At 43.0% G+C, this 20649-nt stretch overlaps 1 protein-coding gene across 1 annotated transcript in view; it reads right to left on the bottom strand.

Annotated features, from left to right (window-relative positions):
- LOC128700117 (zwei Ig domain protein zig-8-like) overlaps nucleotides 1–20649 on the bottom strand; it is a 197594-nt gene that overhangs the window by 70467 nt on the left and 106478 nt on the right. The window lies entirely within an intron of this gene.

Here is a 20649-nt window from a genome sequence, read left to right as displayed (position 1 = left end):
CTGTTTTCAAGTTATGTCCTATAATTTGTATTGATAAAGCCACTGGTTGGCGAAACGTCTACAATAAAGATATCCAGATGTTGCACATGTGTCTTAATTTCATTCCTGTGGTAACTTAAGAAAGTGTAAAATACCTTACAGGAAGCTTTGAGGTAATTAATTCCCAAGATAATGCCTGAAGTCTTATAGATGGCCTATGATGTGTAAGTACGCCTTACCTTGCGGAAAGACTTCATTAAAAACAATGATGTAAGCCTCTTTGTTGGTCAATTGAGTGAATATTAAATTTATTGTCTAATACAAAGTGATATCAAAGAGTTCCTGAAAGTTTACAGTCTTCCCTATCAAGGTTTGGGAGGTCTGTTAATCAAACCCAATATTAGTTTTTCACGTCCCTCGAGAAACTGTAGCCAAACTTTTAAATCTAATGAAACAGTTTATGTTATCTCTGACAAACATCGCTACTCCACTACCATTTCTGTTGACCATACAGTGTAGAATAATTTATAATCCTGTATATGGCATTCGAAAATATTTTCAGGTTGAAATAGGTCTCTGTTATAGCAATAATATCCATGTTTTTTGCACATGCAGTTAATCTTAGTTCATCAATTTCTTACTCTCCTACTATCAGTATAATAGACTTTATTGGAGCTATTCACTCTACACCTTCTACTGTCTCTCTGTTAACCAATTGCAATATTTACCTCCTTCATCCCTCGTACTGTAACTCATTTGCTTCCCAAACACACACACACACACACATACAGGAAGGTGTATCTCGACCGCAACAGAACACAAGACGAAAGGCAGAAACTGAGAGAGATGGTACGAAGGCGAAAGGAAAAAAGAGAGGGGATGGAGGAGACAGACAGGAGATCCCAGACCCAGGAAGAAGATCAAATACAGCCTCCCTCACAACTTCCTATAGAAGCCCCCCAACCAGGTCAACCCCAGTGCAACCAAACAGTCTAAACCAAAACACCCATGCCATATCCAATGCCCCCCACGCACTGCATTACAAACTCCACCCCAACAGCAACCACCCATAGTTCCTTATCAGGTCTCCCACTTCCCAAACCCCAATATATCCCCCAGACCACAGTCTTAGAAAAGAAGTTGAAGGTGTGGTATACAAATGCAGATGGAATAACAAATAAGTGTGAGGAGTAGCATGAAAGAATCAAGGAGACATCCCCAGACATAATAGCACTCACAGAAACAAAACTCACCAGAATAATAACAGATGCAGTCTTTCCACCCGGATATCAAATCCTCAGGAAAGACAGAGGGAGGAGAGGGGGATGAGGAGTTGCACTGCTCATTAAAAACCAGTGGGGTTTTGAGAAAATGGAAGGAATGGATGGCATGGGCGAAAGGGACTACTTAGTAGGAACAATCCAGTCTGAGGGACATAAGGTGATAATTGCAGCAATGTACAACCCACCACAGAACTGCAGGAGGCCAAGAGAAGAATACGATGAGAGCAACAGAGCAATGGTCGATACACTAGCCGAGGTGGCCAGAAGAGCACACATGGGGGGAGCAAAGTTACTAGTTATGAGTGATTTCAATCACAAGGAGATTTACTGGGAAAATCTGAAGCTCCATGGGGGTCCTGAAACATAGAGAGCCAAGATGATGGATGTGGTGCTGGAAAACCTCATGCACCAACAAGTTAGAGACACTACCAGAGAGAGAGGTGAGGATGATCCAGCAAAACTGGACCTTGTATTCACCTTGAGTAGTTCGGACATCGAGGACATCATGTATGAAAGGCCCCTAGGAGCTAGTGATCATGTGATTCTGTGCTTTGACTACATAGTTGAGCTTCAAGTGGAGAGAGTAGCAGGAATAGGATGGGAAAAACCAAACTAGAAAAGGGGGAACTACTCAGGCATTAGGAACTTCCTGCAAGACATTTAGTTGGAGAGGGAACTGACAGGCAAACCAGTACAAGAAATGATGGACTATGTGGCAACAAAATGCAAGGAGGCAGAAGAAAGGTTTGTTCCCAAGGGAAACAGAAATAATGAGAAGAACAAAACGAGTCCATGGTTCACCCAAAGGTGTAGGGAGGCAAAAACTAGGTGTACTAGAGAATGAAAAAGGTACAGAAGACAGAGAAATCAGGAAAATAAAGAGATTAGCCAAAGAACCAGAAACGAATATGCACAGATAAAAAGGGATGCTCAGCGACAATATGAAAATGACATAGCATCGAAAGTCAAGTCTGACTCGAAGCTGTTGTATAGCCACATCAGGAGGAAAACAACAGTCAAGGACGAGGTAATCAGACTGAGGAAGGGTGATGGAGAGCTCACAAGAAACGACCGAGAGGTATGTGAGGAGCAAAACACGAGATTTACAGAGGTATTTACAGTGGAAACCAGTAGGACTCCAGGAAATCAGAACAGGGGGATACATAAACAAGTGCTGGATAAGGTACACATAACCAAGGAGGAGGTGAAGAAGCTGCTATGTGAACTTGACACCTCAAAGGCGGTGGGACCAGACAACATCTCTCCATGGGTCCTTAGAGAGGGAGCAGAGATGCTGTGTGTGCCATTAACAAAGATCTTTAACTCATCCATTGAAATTGGGCAACTCCCTGAGGTATGGAAAATGGTAAATGTAGTCCCAATTTTTAAAAAGGGAGACAGACATGAGGCACTAAACTACAGACCTGTATCACTAACATGTATAGTATGCAAAGTCATGGAGAAGATCATCAGGAGGAGAGTGGTGGAGCACCTGGAAAGAAACAAGTGCATAATTGACAACCAGCACGGTTTCAGGGAAGGAAAATCCTGTGTCACAAATTTACTGGGATTTTATGACAAGGTGACAGAAGTAAGACAAGAGAGAGAGAGGGGTGGATCGACTGCATTTTTTTGGACTGCAAGAAGGCCTTCGACACAGTTCCTCACAAGAGGTTACTGCAAAAGCTAGAGGATCAGGCACACATAACAGGAAAGGCACTGCAATGGATCACAGAATACCTGACATGGAGGCAACAACGAGTCATGGTACGTGACGAGTTGTCAGAGTGGGCACCTGTGACAAGCGGGGTTCCACAGGGGTCAGTCCTAGGACCTGTGCTGTTTTTGGTATATGTGAATGACATAACGGAAGGGATAGACTCAGAAGTGTCCTTGTTTGTAGATGATGTGAAGATAATAAGAAGAATCAAATCGGACAAGGATCAGGCAGGACTACAAAGAGACCTGGACAGGCTACAAGCCTGGTCCAGCAACTGGCTCCTTGAGTTTAACCCTGCCAAATGCAAAGTCATGAAGATTGGGGAAGGGCAAAGAAGACCGCAGACACAATATAGTCTAGATGGCCAAAGACTGCAAACCTCACTCAAGGAAAAAGATCTGGGGGCAAGCATAACACCGAGCATATCTCCTGAGGCGCACATCAATCAGATAACTGCTGCAGCATACGGGCGTCTGGCAAACCTATGGATAGCATTCCGATACCTCAGTAAGGAATCGTTCAAGACTCTGTATACCATTTACGTCAGGCCCATACTGGAGTATGCAGCACCAGTTTGGAATCCACACCTGGTTAAGCACGTCAAGAAATTTGAGAAAGTGCAAAGGTTTGCAACAAGACTAGTCCCAGAGCTAAGGGGATTGTCCTACGAAGAATGGTTGAGGGAAATCGGCCTGACGACACTGGAGGACAGGAGGGTCAGGGGAGACATGATAATGACATATAAAATACTGCGCGGAATAGACAAGGTGGACTAAGACGGGATGTTCCAGAGATGGGACGCAGAAACAAGAGGTCACAATTGGAAGTTGAAGACTCAGATGAATCAAAGGGATGTTAGGAAGTATTTCTTCAGTCATAGAGTAGTCAGGCCGTGGAATAGCCTAGAAAGTGACATAGTGAATGCAGGAACCATACATAGTTTTAAGGCGAGGTATGATAAAGCAGGGAGAGAGAGGACCTAGTAGCAATCAGTTAAGAGGCGGGGCCAGGAGCTATGACTCGACTCCTGCAACCACAAATAGGTGAGTACAAATAACTGAGTACACATATCTGTCTTCTATCAGTTTAAAATCCTAGATAACTCAGCAATGTCTCCTTTGACAGAGTTGGATAATGCTATCACCCATGACACAGAGAGTTTACCCCTTTCCTTGTATACATATCATGTATACTATTGAAACTGTCCCAGTTGTCAATGAATGGGATCGCAGGTTATTTGCAGTACCTGTCTAGCCAGCAATTTACATCAATTGTTTTAGATGTCCATTCGTTGTATACTCCCCTTCCAGGCAAAATGCTACACATGATCAGGACACCTCCCTTAGGAATAATTATATCTTTAGCTGTCCTGTTCTTAATTAGCAGATCATGTCTCCTGCTCTCCCAAATATCATTTCCAACAGCAATGAGGCAGATAATGGGCTTGTTCCCATTACTTGACATGCTATTATCCCACCTGCTGACTATGTTTCTAACACCACCTCCAGTGAAACACATGCTCTGTCTTACCTTCCTATCTCTGCTACAGAAGACATAGTCCATATATTTTACCCCCGAGTCACCGGCCACCAAGATGTTCCTATCTTTAATAGCAGAGTTGATGGTACCTTTATTCTCACTGATCACTGAAGTACATTCATCCAGGAGAACAGACAAGTGATTTCCTACCTTCAATTCTGCTTCTTTGCCTTCCTCAATTTGATAGTTCTTCCTTAGGTAGGAACCACTTCCAATTTGTAACTTCTGCCAACCTTAACCCCAATGACGGCAAGCAGCTTCCCTACACTGACTACAACCATCTCACATTCGTTGGTATATTTTATCCACGGGAATTTTCATCTTCCTATTTTCCCCTTTGAGAAGTTGAACCTCCTCCTTCAAAGCCCTCGGATACTACTACTACTACAGAAGGAAGGCATGCATGATATACCTGGAGTATACGTGGTGGAAGTCTCTTGGGTCAACGCCCCCGCGGCCCGGTCCGTGACTAGGCCTCGTCAATCAGGCTATTACTGTTGGCTGCACGTATCACAGCCTGGCTAGTTAAGTACTGACTTCAGGTGCTTGCCCAGTGCCTTCTTGAAGACAGTCAGGGGTCTATTGGTAATCCCCTTTATGTATGCTGTGAGGAAGTTCAACAGTCTTGGTCCCCTGACACTTACTGAGCTTCTCTTATCGTACTTGTGGCGCCCCTACTTTTCATTTGTGGGATGTTGTATCTCCAGCCAAGTGTTTTGTTTTCATAGGGAGTGATTTTCGTGTGCAGATTTGGGACTAGTCCTTTTAGGATTATCAAAACATATATTATCAAGTATCTTTCTTGCCTGCCTTCCAGGGAGTACAAATCAAGGGACTTAAGCTATTCCCAATAATTCAGGTGTTTTCTTGCATTTATACATGCCATGAAAGTCCTCTATATATTCTCCAGGTCAGCAATTTCGCCTGCCTTGATAAGGGCTGTTAGTATACAGCAATATTCCAGGCTAGAGGGAACAAGCAATTTGAGGAGAATCATCATGGGCTTGGCATCTCTAGTTTTGAAGGTTCTCATTATCCATCCTATTATTTTCCTAGCATATTTTGTATGTACATTGTTTTGATCTTTGAAAGTGAGATTCTCTGGCATTATCACTCCCAGGTCCTTCACATTAGTTTTTCGCTCTATATTGTGGTTGGAATTTGTTTTATACTCTGATACAGTTTAAATTTCCTCGAGTTTTCCTTAGCAGTGTAATTGAAATTTGTCTTCACTGAATTTCATATTGCTTTCTGTGGCCCATTTAAAGATTTGGTTGATGTCCGCTTGGAATCTTGCAGTGTCTTCGATGGACGACACTGTCATGCAAATTCGGGTGTCATCCACAAAGAAGGACACGGTGTGGGTCTCACATTTCTGTCTTTAATATCAGATATGAGGATGAGGAACAGGACGGGAGCGAGTACTGTGCCTTGTGGAACAGAGCTTTTCTCTGTAGCCGCCTCTGACTTTACTCTGTTTACAATTATTCTCTGTGTTCTATTTATTAGTAAGTTATAGATCTATCTACCAACTTTTCCTGTTATTCCTTTATCACTCACTTTGTGCGCTATTACACCATGGTCACACTTGCCGAAGGCTATTGCGAAGTCTGTGTACACTACATCTGCATATTGTTTATCCTGCACAGAGTCCAAGTTCATGTCATAGTGGTCCAGTATTTGGGATAGGCAGGAGGACTTGCTGTAAACCCATGTTGCACTGGGTTTAGCAAATGATGGGTATCTAAGTGGTTGGCGAGCTTGCTTCTTAGACCCCTTTCAAAGATTTTTATCTGGGACATTAGTGTTATCCGTCTGTAATTGTTTGCAATTGCTTTACTACCACCTTTGTTGAGGGGGCAGGTGGCTATGTCTGTTGTTTTTAGTGTGTGTGGGATGACCCCTGTGTACATGCTCCCTCTCCATAGAATGCTGAAGGCACGTGGCAGGGGTTTCTTGCAGTTCTTGATAAACACTGAGTTGCACGAGTCTGGGCCAGGGGCAGAGTGCATGGCCATGTAATTTATTGCTTTTTCAGAGGCTTGTGGTGCTAAAATAATATCAGAAATTTTTGAATTAACCAAATTTTGAGTCTCGATCATAAAACGTTCTTTACATTGTCGACCCTTAGTGTTTAGTAAGTCGTTAATCAAACTTAGTAATACTGGGACTTAAGTCTCTCACTCCAGACCGTCGCGTTAGCCACTGGACCAGCTAGCCACAATAAGATTCGTTCAGTGGCTAACGCGACCGTCTGGAGTTTTGAGACTCTCTGATCGCGGGTTCTATCCCCCCCCCGTGGTATGGTTTGTTTGTAATCGTGTCATTACGATTTCGTGAGTCATGTTAACGGTTTTGAGGGGACTTGAGCTAGAGTTCGCCACTGCCACGCTAGCTGCAGATTCGTCTGTAAAAACTTGCATTTGTGGTCACAGAGGTGCCTATGCTAACCTTCCTATGGTGTAGAAATATACCTAGTTGGACGAATCTTATTGTGGCTAGCTGGTCCAGTGGCTAACGCGACGGTCTGGAGTTTTGAGACTCTCTGATCGCGGGTTCTATTCCCGCCCGTGGTATGGTTTGTGTTGGTGTCACTATGGTGATGTCACCAAGGGGGGCGGCAGGATAAGGGTGACATCATGTTAAATGAAATGAGCAATGCATGTTCAAATTAATAAATAAATAAATAAATAAATAAAAGTCAACCAGCCGCGGAGTGTATGCTAAATAACGTAAGCAGAAGAACCAACAAGGAAGAAAGATCAGAAATAGCAAGATAGCAATGCATGACTCTACAAACGACAGCACAGAGAAGTAGTATTGGATATCAGGAGGACCAGCAGTGTCAGCAGTGTCAGCACTGGGGTGAAGAAATAATAAAAAATCCAGCAAAACCAGTCCAGCTGCAGAAGTCGGCTGAGAATTTCAACAGCGGTGAGTGTGTCAGGGTTGAGATGTAGTTCATGGGTCCTGCATCATAAATTTATAACTGTGTGTGTGTGTGTGTGTGTGTGTGTTACAAGGCATAACAAGCAACAGTAGTCTTCAATGGGTAACCATGGGTTACAATGATCACCACTGGGTAACCATGGGTTACAATGATCACCACTGGGTAACCATGGGTTACAATGATCACCCCTGGGTAATCATGGGTTACAATGATCACCACTTGGTAACCATGGGTTACAATGATCACCACTGGGTAATCATGGGTTACAATGATCAACCCTTGGTAATCATGGGTTACAATGATCACCCCTGGGTAATCATGGGTTACAATGATCACCACTTGGTAACCATGGGTTACGATGATCACCACTTGGTAACCATGGGTTACAATGATCACCACTTGGTAATCATGGGTTACAATGATCACCCCTGGGTAATCATGGGTTACAATGATCACCCCTGGGTAATTATGGGTTACAATGATCACCACTTGGTAATCATGGGTTACAATGATCACCACTTGGTAACCATGGGTTACAATGATCACCACTTGGTAATCATGGGTTACAATGATCATCCCTGGGTAATCATGGGTTACAATGATCATCCCTGGGTATTCATGGGTTACAATGATCACCACTTGGTAACCATGGGTTACGATGATCACCACTTGATAACCATGGGTTACAATGATCACCACTGGGTAACCATGGGTTACAATGATCACTGGGTGACCATGGGTTACAATGATCACCACTTGGTAACCATGGGTTACAATGATCACCACTTGGTAACCATGGGTTACAATGATCACCACTGGGTAACCATGGGTTACAATGATCACCACTTGGTAACCATGGGTTACAATGATCACCACTTTGTAATCATGGGTTACAATGATCACCACTTGGTAACCATGGGTTACAATGATCACCACTTGGTAACCATGGGTTACAATGATCACCACTGGGTAACCATGGGTTACAATGATCACCACTTGGTAACCATGGGTTACAATGATCACCACTTGGTAATCATGGGTTACAATGATCGCCACTTGGTAACCATGGGTTACAATGATCACCCCTGGGAATTCATGGGTTACAATGATCACCCCTGGGTAATCATGGGTTACAATGATCACCACTTGGTAATCATGGGTTACAATGATCACCACTTGGTAACCATGGGTTACAATGATCACCCCTGGGTATTCATGGGTTACAATGATCACCCCTGGGTAATCATGGGTTACAATGATCACCCCTGGATATTCATGGGTTACAATGATCACCCCTGGGTAATCATGGGTTACAATGATCACCACTTGGTAATCATGGGTTACAATGATCACCACTTGGTAATCATGGGTTACAATGTTCACCACTTGGTAATCATGGGTTACAATGATCACCACTTGGTAATCATGGGTTACAATGATCACCACTTGGTAATCATGGGTTACAATGATCACCACTTGGTAATCATGGGTTACAATGATCACCACTTGGTAATCATGGGTTACAATGATCACCACTTGGTAATCATGGGTTACAATGATCACCACTTGGTAATCATGGGTTACAATGATCACCACTTGGTAATCATGGGTTACAATGATCACCACTTGGTAATCATGGGTTACAATGATCACCACTTGGTAATCATGGGTTACAATGATCACCACTTGGTAATCATGGGTTACAATGATCACCACTTGGTAATCATGGGTTACAATGATCACCACTTGGTAATCATGGGTTACAATGATCACCACTTGGTAATCATGGGTTACAATGATCACCACTTGGTAATCATGGGTTACAATGATCACCACTTGGTAATCATGGGTTACAATGATCACCACTTGGTAATCATGGGTTACAATGATCACCACTTGGTAATCATGGGTTACAATGATCACCACTTGGTAATCATGGGTTACAATGATCACCACTTGGTAATCATGGGTTACAATGATCACCACTTGGTAATCATGGGTTACAATGATCACCACTTGGTAATCATGGGTTACAATGATCACCACTTGGTAATCATGGGTTACAATGATCACCACTTGGTAATCATGGGTTACAATGATCACCACTTGGTAATCATGGGTTACAATGATCACCACTTGGTAATCATGGGTTACAATGATCACCACTTGGTAATCATGGGTTACAATGATCACCACTTGGTAATCATGGGTTACAATGATCACCACTTGGTAATCATGGGTTACAATGATCACCACTTGGTAATCATGGGTTACAATGATCACCACTTGGTAATCATGGGTTACAATGATCACCACTTGGTAATCATGGGTTACAATGATCACCACTTGGTAATCATGGGTTACAATGATCACCACTTGGTAATCATGGGTTACAATGATCACCACTTGGTAATCATGGGTTACAATGATCACCACTTGGTAATCATGGGTTACAATGATCACCACTTGGTAATCATGGGTTACAATGATCACCACTTGGTAATCATGGGTTACAATGATCACCACTTGGTAATCATGGGTTACAATGATCACCACTTGGTAATCATGGGTTACAATGATCACCACTTGGTAATCATGGGTTACAATGATCACCACTTGTAATCATGGGTTACAATGATCACCACTTGGTAATCATGGGTTACAATGATCACCACTTGGTAATCATGGGTTACAATACATCACCACTTGGTAATCATGGGTTACAATGATCACCACTTGGTAATCATGGGTTACAATGATCACCACTTGGTAATCATGGGTTACAATGATCACCACTTGGTAATCATGGGTTACAAATCACCACTTGGTAATCATGGGTTACAATGATCACCACTTGGTAATCATGGGTTACAATGATCACCACTTGGTAATCATGGGTTACAATGATCACCACTTGGTAATCATGGGTTACAATGATCACCACTTGGTAATCATGGGTTACAATGATCACCACTTGGTAATCATGGGTTACAATGATCACCACTTGGTAATCATGGGTTACAATGATCACCACTTGGTAATCATGGGTTACAATGATCACCACTTGGTAATCATGGGTTACAATGATCACCACTTGGTAATCATGGGTTACAATGATCACCACTTGGTAATCATGGGTTACAATGATCACCACTTGGTAATCATGGGTTACAATGATCACCACTTGGTAATCATGGGTTACAATGATCACCACTTGGTAATCATGGGTTACAATGATCACCACTTGGTAATCATGGGTTACAATGATCACCACTTGGTAATCATGGGTTACAATGATCACCACTTGGTAATCATGGGTTACAATGATCACCACTTGGTAATCATGGGTTACAATGATCACCACTTGGTAATCATGGGTTACAATGATCACCACTTGGTAATCATGGGTTACAATGATCACCACTTGGTAATCATGGGTAATCATGGGTTACAATGATCACCACTTGGTAATCATGGGTTACAATGATCACCACTTGGTAATCATGGGTTACAATGATCACCACTTGGTAATCATGGGTTACAATGATCACCACTTGGTAATCATGGGTTACAATGATCACCACTTGGTAATCATGGGTTACAATGATCACCACTTGGTAATCATGGGTTACAATGATCACCACTTGGTAATCATGGGTTACAATGATCACCACTTGGTAATCATGGGTTACAATGATCACCACTTGGTAATCATGGGTTACAATGATCACCACTTGGTAATCATGGGTTACAATGATCACCACTTGGTAATCATGGGTTACAATGATCACCACTTGGTAATCATGGGTTACAATGATCACCACTTGGTAATCATGGGTTACAATGATCACCACTTGGTAATCATGGGTTACAATGATCACCACTGGGTAATCATGGGTTACAATGATCACCACTTGGTAATCATGGGTTACAATGATCACCACTTGGAAATCATGGGTTACAATGATCACTTGGTAATCATGGGTTACAATGATCACCACTTGGTAATCATGGGTTACAATGATCACTTGGTAATCATGGGTTACAATGATCACCACTTGGTAATCATGGGTTATAATGATCACTTGGTAATCATGGGTTACAATGATCACCACTTGGTAATCATGGGTTACAATGATCACTTGGTAATCATGGGTTACAATGATCACCACTTGGTAATCATGGGTTACAATGATCACTTGGTAATCATGGGTTACAATGATCACTTGGTAATCATGGGTTACAATGATCACTTGGTAATCATGGGTTACAATGATCACCACTTGGTAATCATGGGTTACAATGATCACTTGGTAATCATGGGTTACAATGATCACCACTTGGTAATCATGGGTTACAATGATCACTTGGTAATCATGGGTTACAATGATCACTTGGTAATCATGGGTTACAATGATCACTTGGTAATCATGGGTTACAATGAGTGTAAATAGACTTCAGCTGCCTAAAAAAAAGTAATAAATAAAATATGATAATAAATGATGCATAATGATTGATAACTATAAATAAATGATAATAGACAAGAAATAGGAAAAAATGGGCTTATAATGGGAAAAAATCGTTACATCACATACACGAGAAAATGGATACAAGGCAAAATATATATTAGTGGCGATCAACCACGGGGGGAGTTGAATGATAGCTCTAGGTCTTTCGTGTTGAAATCAATTCGTGTTCAGGAGCTTGCAATGTTGCAGAAATTAGCAGGAAGTCCAGGTAGATTAGTTCAGAGGAACAAACTCTAGCTAGAATTCTAGCTACCTGGAGTTTACCTTGAGAGGGTTTTGTGGGGGTCAACGCCCCCGCGGCCCGGTCTGAGACTAGGCCTCGTGGCGGATCAGGGTCTGATCAACCAGGCTGCTACTGCCGGCCGCACGCAAACTGACGTAGGAACAGAGTCGTAATGAATTATAAATCTCTGGGAAATAAAATATATAAAAATCCAGTAATAAAGAAACTAATTAAATAAAAAGAAATATTTTATAATATATGAAAATCCATCTGTGGAAATTTATTTGGTCCCTAAAGTTCCACAGGACAGATCCAGCATGGCCATACAGGACGGCTGAGCTGGATGGCCCTTATACCCCACCCAAACAGGGAAGCATTCTCTTGTCGGCGATGGATTGTTGGTAGGCATGTATTTAATTTATAGATTTACTCGTCAGGGAAGGAGTAGGTAGTTTTACTGTTAGTATATTAATATTAGGTTATTGAGGCATCTGTAGATAATAATAATGTAGACCTAAGACCTTAACATAGGTAGTAATAGGCCGATAATGTAGGCAAACACTAGGATAAGTTAGCTAGGGAGAACTGGCAGCCCTAGTTTGAACGAAGAGACTAGGGTCTGGAAGAGGGACCAGCTCATTCTTCTTAAGATGGACACCATCAAGACAAGACGTGCCGTGAGCAGCAGACGGCGCCCCCACATGTCTTCACATCTGAGACTTGGGGAAATCTGGTAGAGGCACCTCGATGTACCGTAGATGACCTCCGTCAGGCCCATACAGTAAGACAAGAACTTCACCTTTTTCTCGTAGATTACTGGCCAGTGTCTGGGGAGATTGTGAGTGAGTCAACTGTGGGCCCGGTTGCAACAGGTTGAGAATGCCCATTAAGTACCAGTGTCTCAGAGCAGTCTAGAAGCTAGTGTCTGAGTCTGCATAGTTATACTAGGGGATACATACCCTCTTGGATATAGGAATTTCTGAGGTGCAGGCAGGACACTAATTACGATTGAATATTGCAGGAATTAATGCTCCCGGTTGCACATGGTTTCTGAGGGGGAGTCCAAAGGGGCTAAGGCTAGCTTAGGGAAGTGAAGATCAGGATATATGCTGTAACACCAAGTAAGTTAGTCCTTTATACGTGCATGCAGGCGAGGTTTCTTGCAATACCAATCATTTGTGAAAATCTGTCCTATAAGCCACTTGTGAGGCTGAGGTACCCACCTCAGAGCTCGGTGTCAACAGAGTTTGCCAGGGTAGGCGACTCACTTGGAGGCAGTCCACACAAATTTTCACAAAAGTGGTCCTTCGAAAACCGTGATGTGGAATAGCTAGGTTAAGCTATCATAGCTAGGCCACAGTTAGGAACCAGTTTAACAGAGTTAGGTTAAGCTATCATACCTAGGCCACAGATAGGAACCAGTTTTACAGAGTTAGGTTAAGCTATCATAGCTAGGCCACAGTTAGGAACCAGTTTAAAAAAGTTATTTTAAGTTAGCACACCTAGGTCAAAGTTACACAGAGGCTAGGCCAAGCTGACTATGCACAGAAGTTGTTATTTGCAGTAATTTACAGGCAGGCCAGGTAGGCTAGAGAAGCTTGTGAATTTAATTATTTACAGTGATTACAAGTAATCCAGAGTAGGAGACTTGTGTGTTGATTACTTACAGTGGATTTGCAAGGTAGCCACAGTTAGGCTAGGCTTGTACAATATTTACAACAGTTATAGTAGCTAGGACAGATTTAACCTAGTTATTATTTACATGGAGTTATAAAGCCAGGTTTAAGTTAAAGCACACTAGCTAGGTTAGGATTTACCTTATCCAACCATCCACGCTAGACAGAGTAAGCTGGGCACAGTTAGGCCAAGCTGTTTACATACATTATTTATTTACTGTTTCACAAGTTGAATTGTTGAATTTACTTGTGTTAACCAAGTGATTTTAATTTGTATACTGCACCCTTTTATTGTGTGATTTTCATTGTCTTTGATTCATTTTAATGTGGGATTTGTGAATTATACCTGAGACTAGGTTAAGTCCTGTAATTATTTGCTGGCATTGTACAGTTAAGTGCTAGGTTAAGCTTTCACATCGATACACATTTTTGATTGGGATTTGAGAGCTAACAGTGTACATTTTTGATTCATAGTAGAGTCAATATAACAAAGGGAATTGTTAAGCTTGTTGAGAAGCCTTAAGACTCGTTCATTCTTGCCTAACACCGTGACATGCTGTGGGGTGGACTGGGTAAAGTACAATTAGTGTCACACTCCTCATTAAACTTCGACAATGGCAGATGGGGGTTCAGGAGAGTCTGGTTCAGTGTTAACGAAATTAAAACGATCAGTAGCAGCATACAAAGGGCATCTGAACAGAACGCGTAACAGGTGCAAGGCTACTTGCCAACGCTGTAACGTAGACTGCGATGATTTGCAGGACTGCTTGAAGAGTTTGGGGGAAAAATGGGAAGCCTATGAACAAGCATTCTCAGCATATGAGCTACAGGCTATTGAGGATGATGAATCCCAGGGAAGTCTTCAGCAGGCTATGGACGAATTCACTAAGGATGATGTAGATTGTCATCAGGAGATGAATATGTACAAAGATAAGTTAAGTACATTAAAGGCTAGTATTCCAAGGGTGGGGTTGAACACCGCAGGTACCCCAAACAACCACACACCTGTCAGTATGTTGCTCAAGTTGCCCCAGTTGAATTTACCAACGTTCGACGGAACCTTAACAGAGTACATTGCTTTCTGGGATCAGTTTAGAGCCCAGATAGATGACAGGAACGATTTGTCAGATGCCGTCAAGTTGCAGTATTTGCGGTCGCAGCTCAAGGGTAAAGCCTTAGACCTGGTCCGGCACTACCAGATTACTGACACTAATTACCAACATGCCAAAGACCAATTAGAAGACATGTTTGGCAACACTGAGGAGATAAAGGTAGCTATACTTTATCGGTTGTTGGATCTAGAGGCTTGCCGACATGACCGTCAAAGCCTAGAGAAGTTCCGTATTGAAATTATGAGCTTGACAAATGGTTTCAGAGATTTGCATGATGAGGATGATTCAGAATGGGTCCTTAGCCAGGTGATTCAGAGGAAACTGGCTAGCACGACAGTGCATGAGTTACACTTAAAATATCGGACGAATAGGTTCACGATAAAACAAATTGTTGAGGGGTTGGGAGATCTCGTTTCTCATTTGAGTATAGGTGTGAGAGAAGAGTCACCACCATCGCCACATAAAAACCCAGAAAGTTGCTCAAAGATCTCGAGAGATCAGTCTAAAGCTCGTACGACTAACGTTGGAGTGTACTATGGTAAAGAGGTGTCTAAGGTAAGAACCTCTAAGCAGAACCTCAGAGGCACTCATGCCAGAATATGTGTGTTCTGCGAAGGCGAACACGCTAGCACGAGTTGCCCAGAGTATATAACACTGAGCAGTAGGCAACAGAGACTAAGGGAGTTGAGACTCTGCTTCAAGTGTTGTGGGGAACACTTTGCGAGAGACTGTGGCACCCAGCTCAGTGAGTGTCGAGTCTGTTGCAAAGGTAAGCACCATACTGCACTATGTCCCAATAATTTCAGGGAACCCCAAGCTAGTAGGGATATCTCTCAGGTAGAGATAGAAAGTGAGTCTGAGCCTGAAATGGTAGCCAGCATGATTAGTGGGAGTGAAGTCTCTAATCCGAGTGAGAATCACGGAGGTGCTGCCCTACCTACAGTCATGGCAAAGGTTGTGAATGGGCACAGGTCCGAAACAACCCGATTATTCTTTGACCCAGGAGCACAAGTATCCTTGATAACAAAGAAGTTGGTGGCTAAATTAAATTTGAAGGCCACGAAGAAAGTGAGTATGATGTTGGGAGGGGCTATAAGTCAGGTCCCACCCAAATCTTATGATGTGGTGGATGTCACAGTCAAATTAGGTGGACATCGCAGAGACATTACAGCCTTGGTGGTAGAGACATTACCCAGGGCAATTACAGCGAGAGGTCTTGCTGCAGCAGCTAAGCGATTGAAAGACCTTGACGTGAAGCTGGCAGACCAGGGAATTACCACTGACACGGTCAGAAATGTAGGTATCCTGGTGGGAGCCAATCATATAGATGACTTCCTGTCTACACGACGGACGTTTAAGGAAGGAATTAGTTTATACAGATCCCCAGTAGGATACATCATAGGCAGCAGGATTCCACCTGAATTCCCTGCCACGCCAGATAGAGAAGCTGTCCCCATGATAGCTGGGGGAGTAGTTATAATGAGTACCAGTATACACGATGAACCGCCAGGGGAGCTGAACCAGGTAGGGAGTGACGAACACTCGGCCACCTTGGGAAAACACTTTTACAGGGTACGTAAAGAGGGAGATAGATTGCCTTTAAATCCAGGGAACCTCGTAACAGTGGGAGGAAAGGCTACCAGGGCATGTGGGCCACTGGGTGGGAAAGTACGGAGCTGCTCAGTCAAGGCTAGACATGCGAAAGATGTTAAAGTTAAGGGAAAGGGTGCTAAGACCACCGGAACCAACAAGTTTACACCCCCAGAGGTCCACACAGGGGAAACTGGACGGTTGAAGTTAGACCGGAGTCTGCTCGACGAGAGTGGCCGGACGGCACTCGTGTCCAGGGTCCGCCGTGGGGGCTTGCGGAAGGTGAACTTGATTTAGACTTAGCGCCTACCTTTGCCGGCGGGAGGATGTGGAAATTTATTTGGTCCCTAAAGTTCCACAGGACAGATCGAGCATGGCCGTACGGGACGGCTGAGCTGGATGGCCCTTATACCCCACCCAAACAGGGAAGCATTCTCTTGTCGGCGATGGATTGTTGGTAGGCATGTATTTAATTTATAGATTTACTCGTCAGGGAAGGAGTAGGTAGTTTTACTGTTAGTATATTAATATTAGGTTATTGAGGCATCTGTAGATAATAATAATGTAGACCTAAGACCTTAACATAGGTAGTAATAGGCCGATAATGTAGGCAAACACTAGGATAAGTTAGCTAGGGAGAACTGGCAGCCCTAGTTTGAACGAAGAGACGAGGGTCTGGAAGAGGGACCAGCTCGTTCTTCTTAAGATGGACACCATCAAGACAAGACGTGCCATGAGCAGCAGACGGCGCCCCCACGTGTCTTCACATCTGAGACTTGGGGAAATCTGGTAGAGGCACCTCGATGTACCGTAGATGACCTCCGTCAGGCCCATACAGTAAGACAAGAACTTCACCTTTTTCTCGTAGATTACTGGCCAGTGTCTGGGGAGATTGTGAGTGAGTCAACTGTGGGGCCAGTTGCAACAGGTTGAGAATGCCCAGTAAGTACCAGTGTCTCAGAGCAGTCTAGAAGCTAGTGTCTGAGTCTGCATAGTTATACTAGGGGATACATACCCTCTTGGATATAGGAATTTCTGAAGTGCAGGCAGGACACTAATTACGATTGAATATTGCAGGAATTAATGTTCCCGGTTGCACGTGGTTTCTGAGGGGGAGTCCAAAGGGGCTAAGGCTAGCTTAGGGAAGTGAAGATCAGGATATATGCTGCAACACTAAGTAAGTTAGTCCTTTATACGTGCATGCAGGCGAGGTTTCTTGCAATACCAATCATTTGTGAAAATCTGTCCTATAAGCCACTTGTGAGGCTGAGGTACCCACCTCAGAGCTCGGTGTCAACAGAGTTTGCCAGGGTAGGCGACTCACTTGGAGGCAGTCCACACAAATTTTCACACCATCTGTCATTGTGGAAATCATAATTAAATAATTGAATTGTCATTATCTTCAGTATTATTATTATTATTATTATTATTATTATTATTATTATTATTATTATTATTATTATTATTATTATTATTATTATTATTATTATTATTATTATTATCGCTGTTATCATTATTGGTAATAGTATTACTTTATTATTATTATTTTTTCAACTCACCGGCAATGGAATTTTTTGAGGCTACCTGTATGAACTTCATCATTATATTCATACAAATAATCTCGTAGAGGTGTGAGAACCATATATTTTTTACAGTAGTTACCCCGCGTGGACGTGTGAGAAAACTTAAGTCACTCCTGGCCGCTGCCAGCCGCCCCGTCCACCTCACACATCTTGACCGCAGCTATCCTAGACCAGTACTATAACTTAGAAGTCGATAGCACCCACAAGTACGGCGCTGCTAATTAGTTGTGGACTGTATGGATAAATTGGACTGATTACAAGAGAGGGGGAAGGGGTTACATGTGTTAACATAAGGAGACCACCACTTACCCAATTTCGTTGGTGGTCACTGGAGATCTTTGTAGTGTCCACAGTACCTGTCCTATTATAATACCTAACTGGCCAGTTATGAGTCTTATATAATAAGATTTACTTAACTGTGGGCGAGGAGGCAGCGTTCATCGTCCCTTATTTCCTCCTCTGATTTAGACGTCCTGCAAATGGATGCGATTCTCCTTCCAGCAGGATTATGATATCACTTGGGTTGTTCCGATTTAGGAGACGAGACTCGGTAAAACTCTGTGGTCCTCGGAACAGGGCCGAACGTTTACATGTGCTCTTGGAGAATGGCGACTCCTTTCACTTCACTCATTCCCTTAACTTAAAGTAATTATCATTACTTCTTCCTCAATTCACAAGGCCACTTAGTGTTCTATTAATTTTACACACGTTAGAAGTCGATTCATTAAGATCTGAGCCCGATGAATGTCGATTGAATAGTCGGGTATTCCACCCCCTCCGCGAGCACTTGTCATGGCGCGTCACGTCGTTCCTGGCTCGGCGTCCTTCACTGTTTACTATTTCCACTTTATTATAGTGGTTTCGTAAATTACATTCCCTCACTCTTCATCAGGAACAGTCACAACACTTCCTATTATGAAGTGAGACCACTAATCACGTTTCGGCCATTGTAACCGCCAAATTCCTGGTTCTGTGTCAACTAGGACACCGTGCCACAGGCCTGTACCCAACGAGACTCTTATACAATGCCCAGGCATCCCCTCTCAATCAATCAATCAAGTTTATTCTCTATAAGGATTACAATGCGGGGTTTACAGATTTTGGATATTGTGTGGTTTATATGTCTTGAAATACTAATTACAGAGGGGGCCACTAGAACACCTAGCATGGCTAGGCATTTCGGGCAGACTTAGATTAATTCTTAACTTTAAATTATTACAGATTATGGTATTAAGGCTAAGTGACTACATTATAGTTTGTGAGTTTAGCAACGTGAATGCTTTTGTTTTGGCACAATACATAGTGTCTATATTGGGGTATCATAGGAAAACTTATGACTAGTTAGGATTCATTATTTTAAGATTAAGATTCGTATTTCTGTGTTTATAGTCAATGTGTGAGTGTAAGCGTGAATCACCAGGTGGTTTACATGTAGTTAGTTGATGGGGTGTATCAGGGAGATAAGATGTTTTCTAGCTGTAGTTTTGAAAATGATTTTTTTTTTATTCACCGGTATTCTCCCGGCCCGGGTCTTTTCCAAATAGTGGTGACCCGGCCTTGGCTCTCTATCTGGGGAGTGTCTCGAGACTTAAGTCTCCCATGGGAGGAAGGACAAGTACCTCCTCATCTTTGGGACCAAGTGTCCCCAGGCCTAGCCACATTCCCCGCCCTCACGGGGCTCGTAGGGAGAAGCTAGGCCTCTGGTCTGCCATCTACCCCGCCTCAAAGGGGCTCGTGGGGATGGCAGTCTTATGAGCTGCAGATGGTAGCAAGCTCAGGCTTTTTTTGAAAATGATGAATGCGTCTGCAGTTCTAGAGTTTTCAGGTAGGGTGTTCCATATTTTAGGCCATTTGACACACATTGAATTTTTGTAAATTTTTAGTCGGACACGGGGAATGGCATAGAGATGTTTGTGTCTGGTGTTATGCCTGTGGGTCCTGTCACAACTATCAAGAAAGTGTTTTAGGTCAAGGTTAATAATGGAATTTAAGGTCCTGTAGATGTAGATTGCACAGTAGTAAGTGTGGATGTTCTGAACAGGGAGTAAGTTTAGATCTATGAAGAGTGGGGGTGTGTGTTGCCAGGGATGGGATTTGGTAGGTAAGACACATAGGCAACTTTATTCCGAAACGTTTCGCCTACACAGTAGGCTTCTTCAGTCGTATACAGAAAGTAGGCAGGAACAGTAGAGATGTCAAGACGATGTAATCAGTCCATCACCCTTGAAGTCGTAGAATTTGAGGTTGTCAGTCCCTCGGCCTGGAGAAGTTCAGTTCCATAGTCAGGAACTATCTGAAGATCAAGCGACAGTGCGGAGACTTAAATACTGTCGGAAGGAGAGGTGCAGAGTAGTAGTAGTAGTAGTGAGAATGTAGCCACTGAGAGGTCAGGTCCCTCTCAGATCCAACAGTTCTCACTTGGAAGGGTTGTCTAAGGCGTTTTCTGTACCAAGAGGCCATGTGTT

This window comes from Cherax quadricarinatus, chromosome 74 (genome assembly GCF_038502225.1).
Source record: "Cherax quadricarinatus isolate ZL_2023a chromosome 74, ASM3850222v1, whole genome shotgun sequence".
NCBI lineage: Eukaryota > Metazoa > Arthropoda > Malacostraca > Decapoda > Parastacidae > Cherax > Cherax quadricarinatus.
The sequence above is the reverse complement of the archived record's forward strand: the minus strand, read 5'-3'. Positions and strand labels throughout refer to the sequence as shown.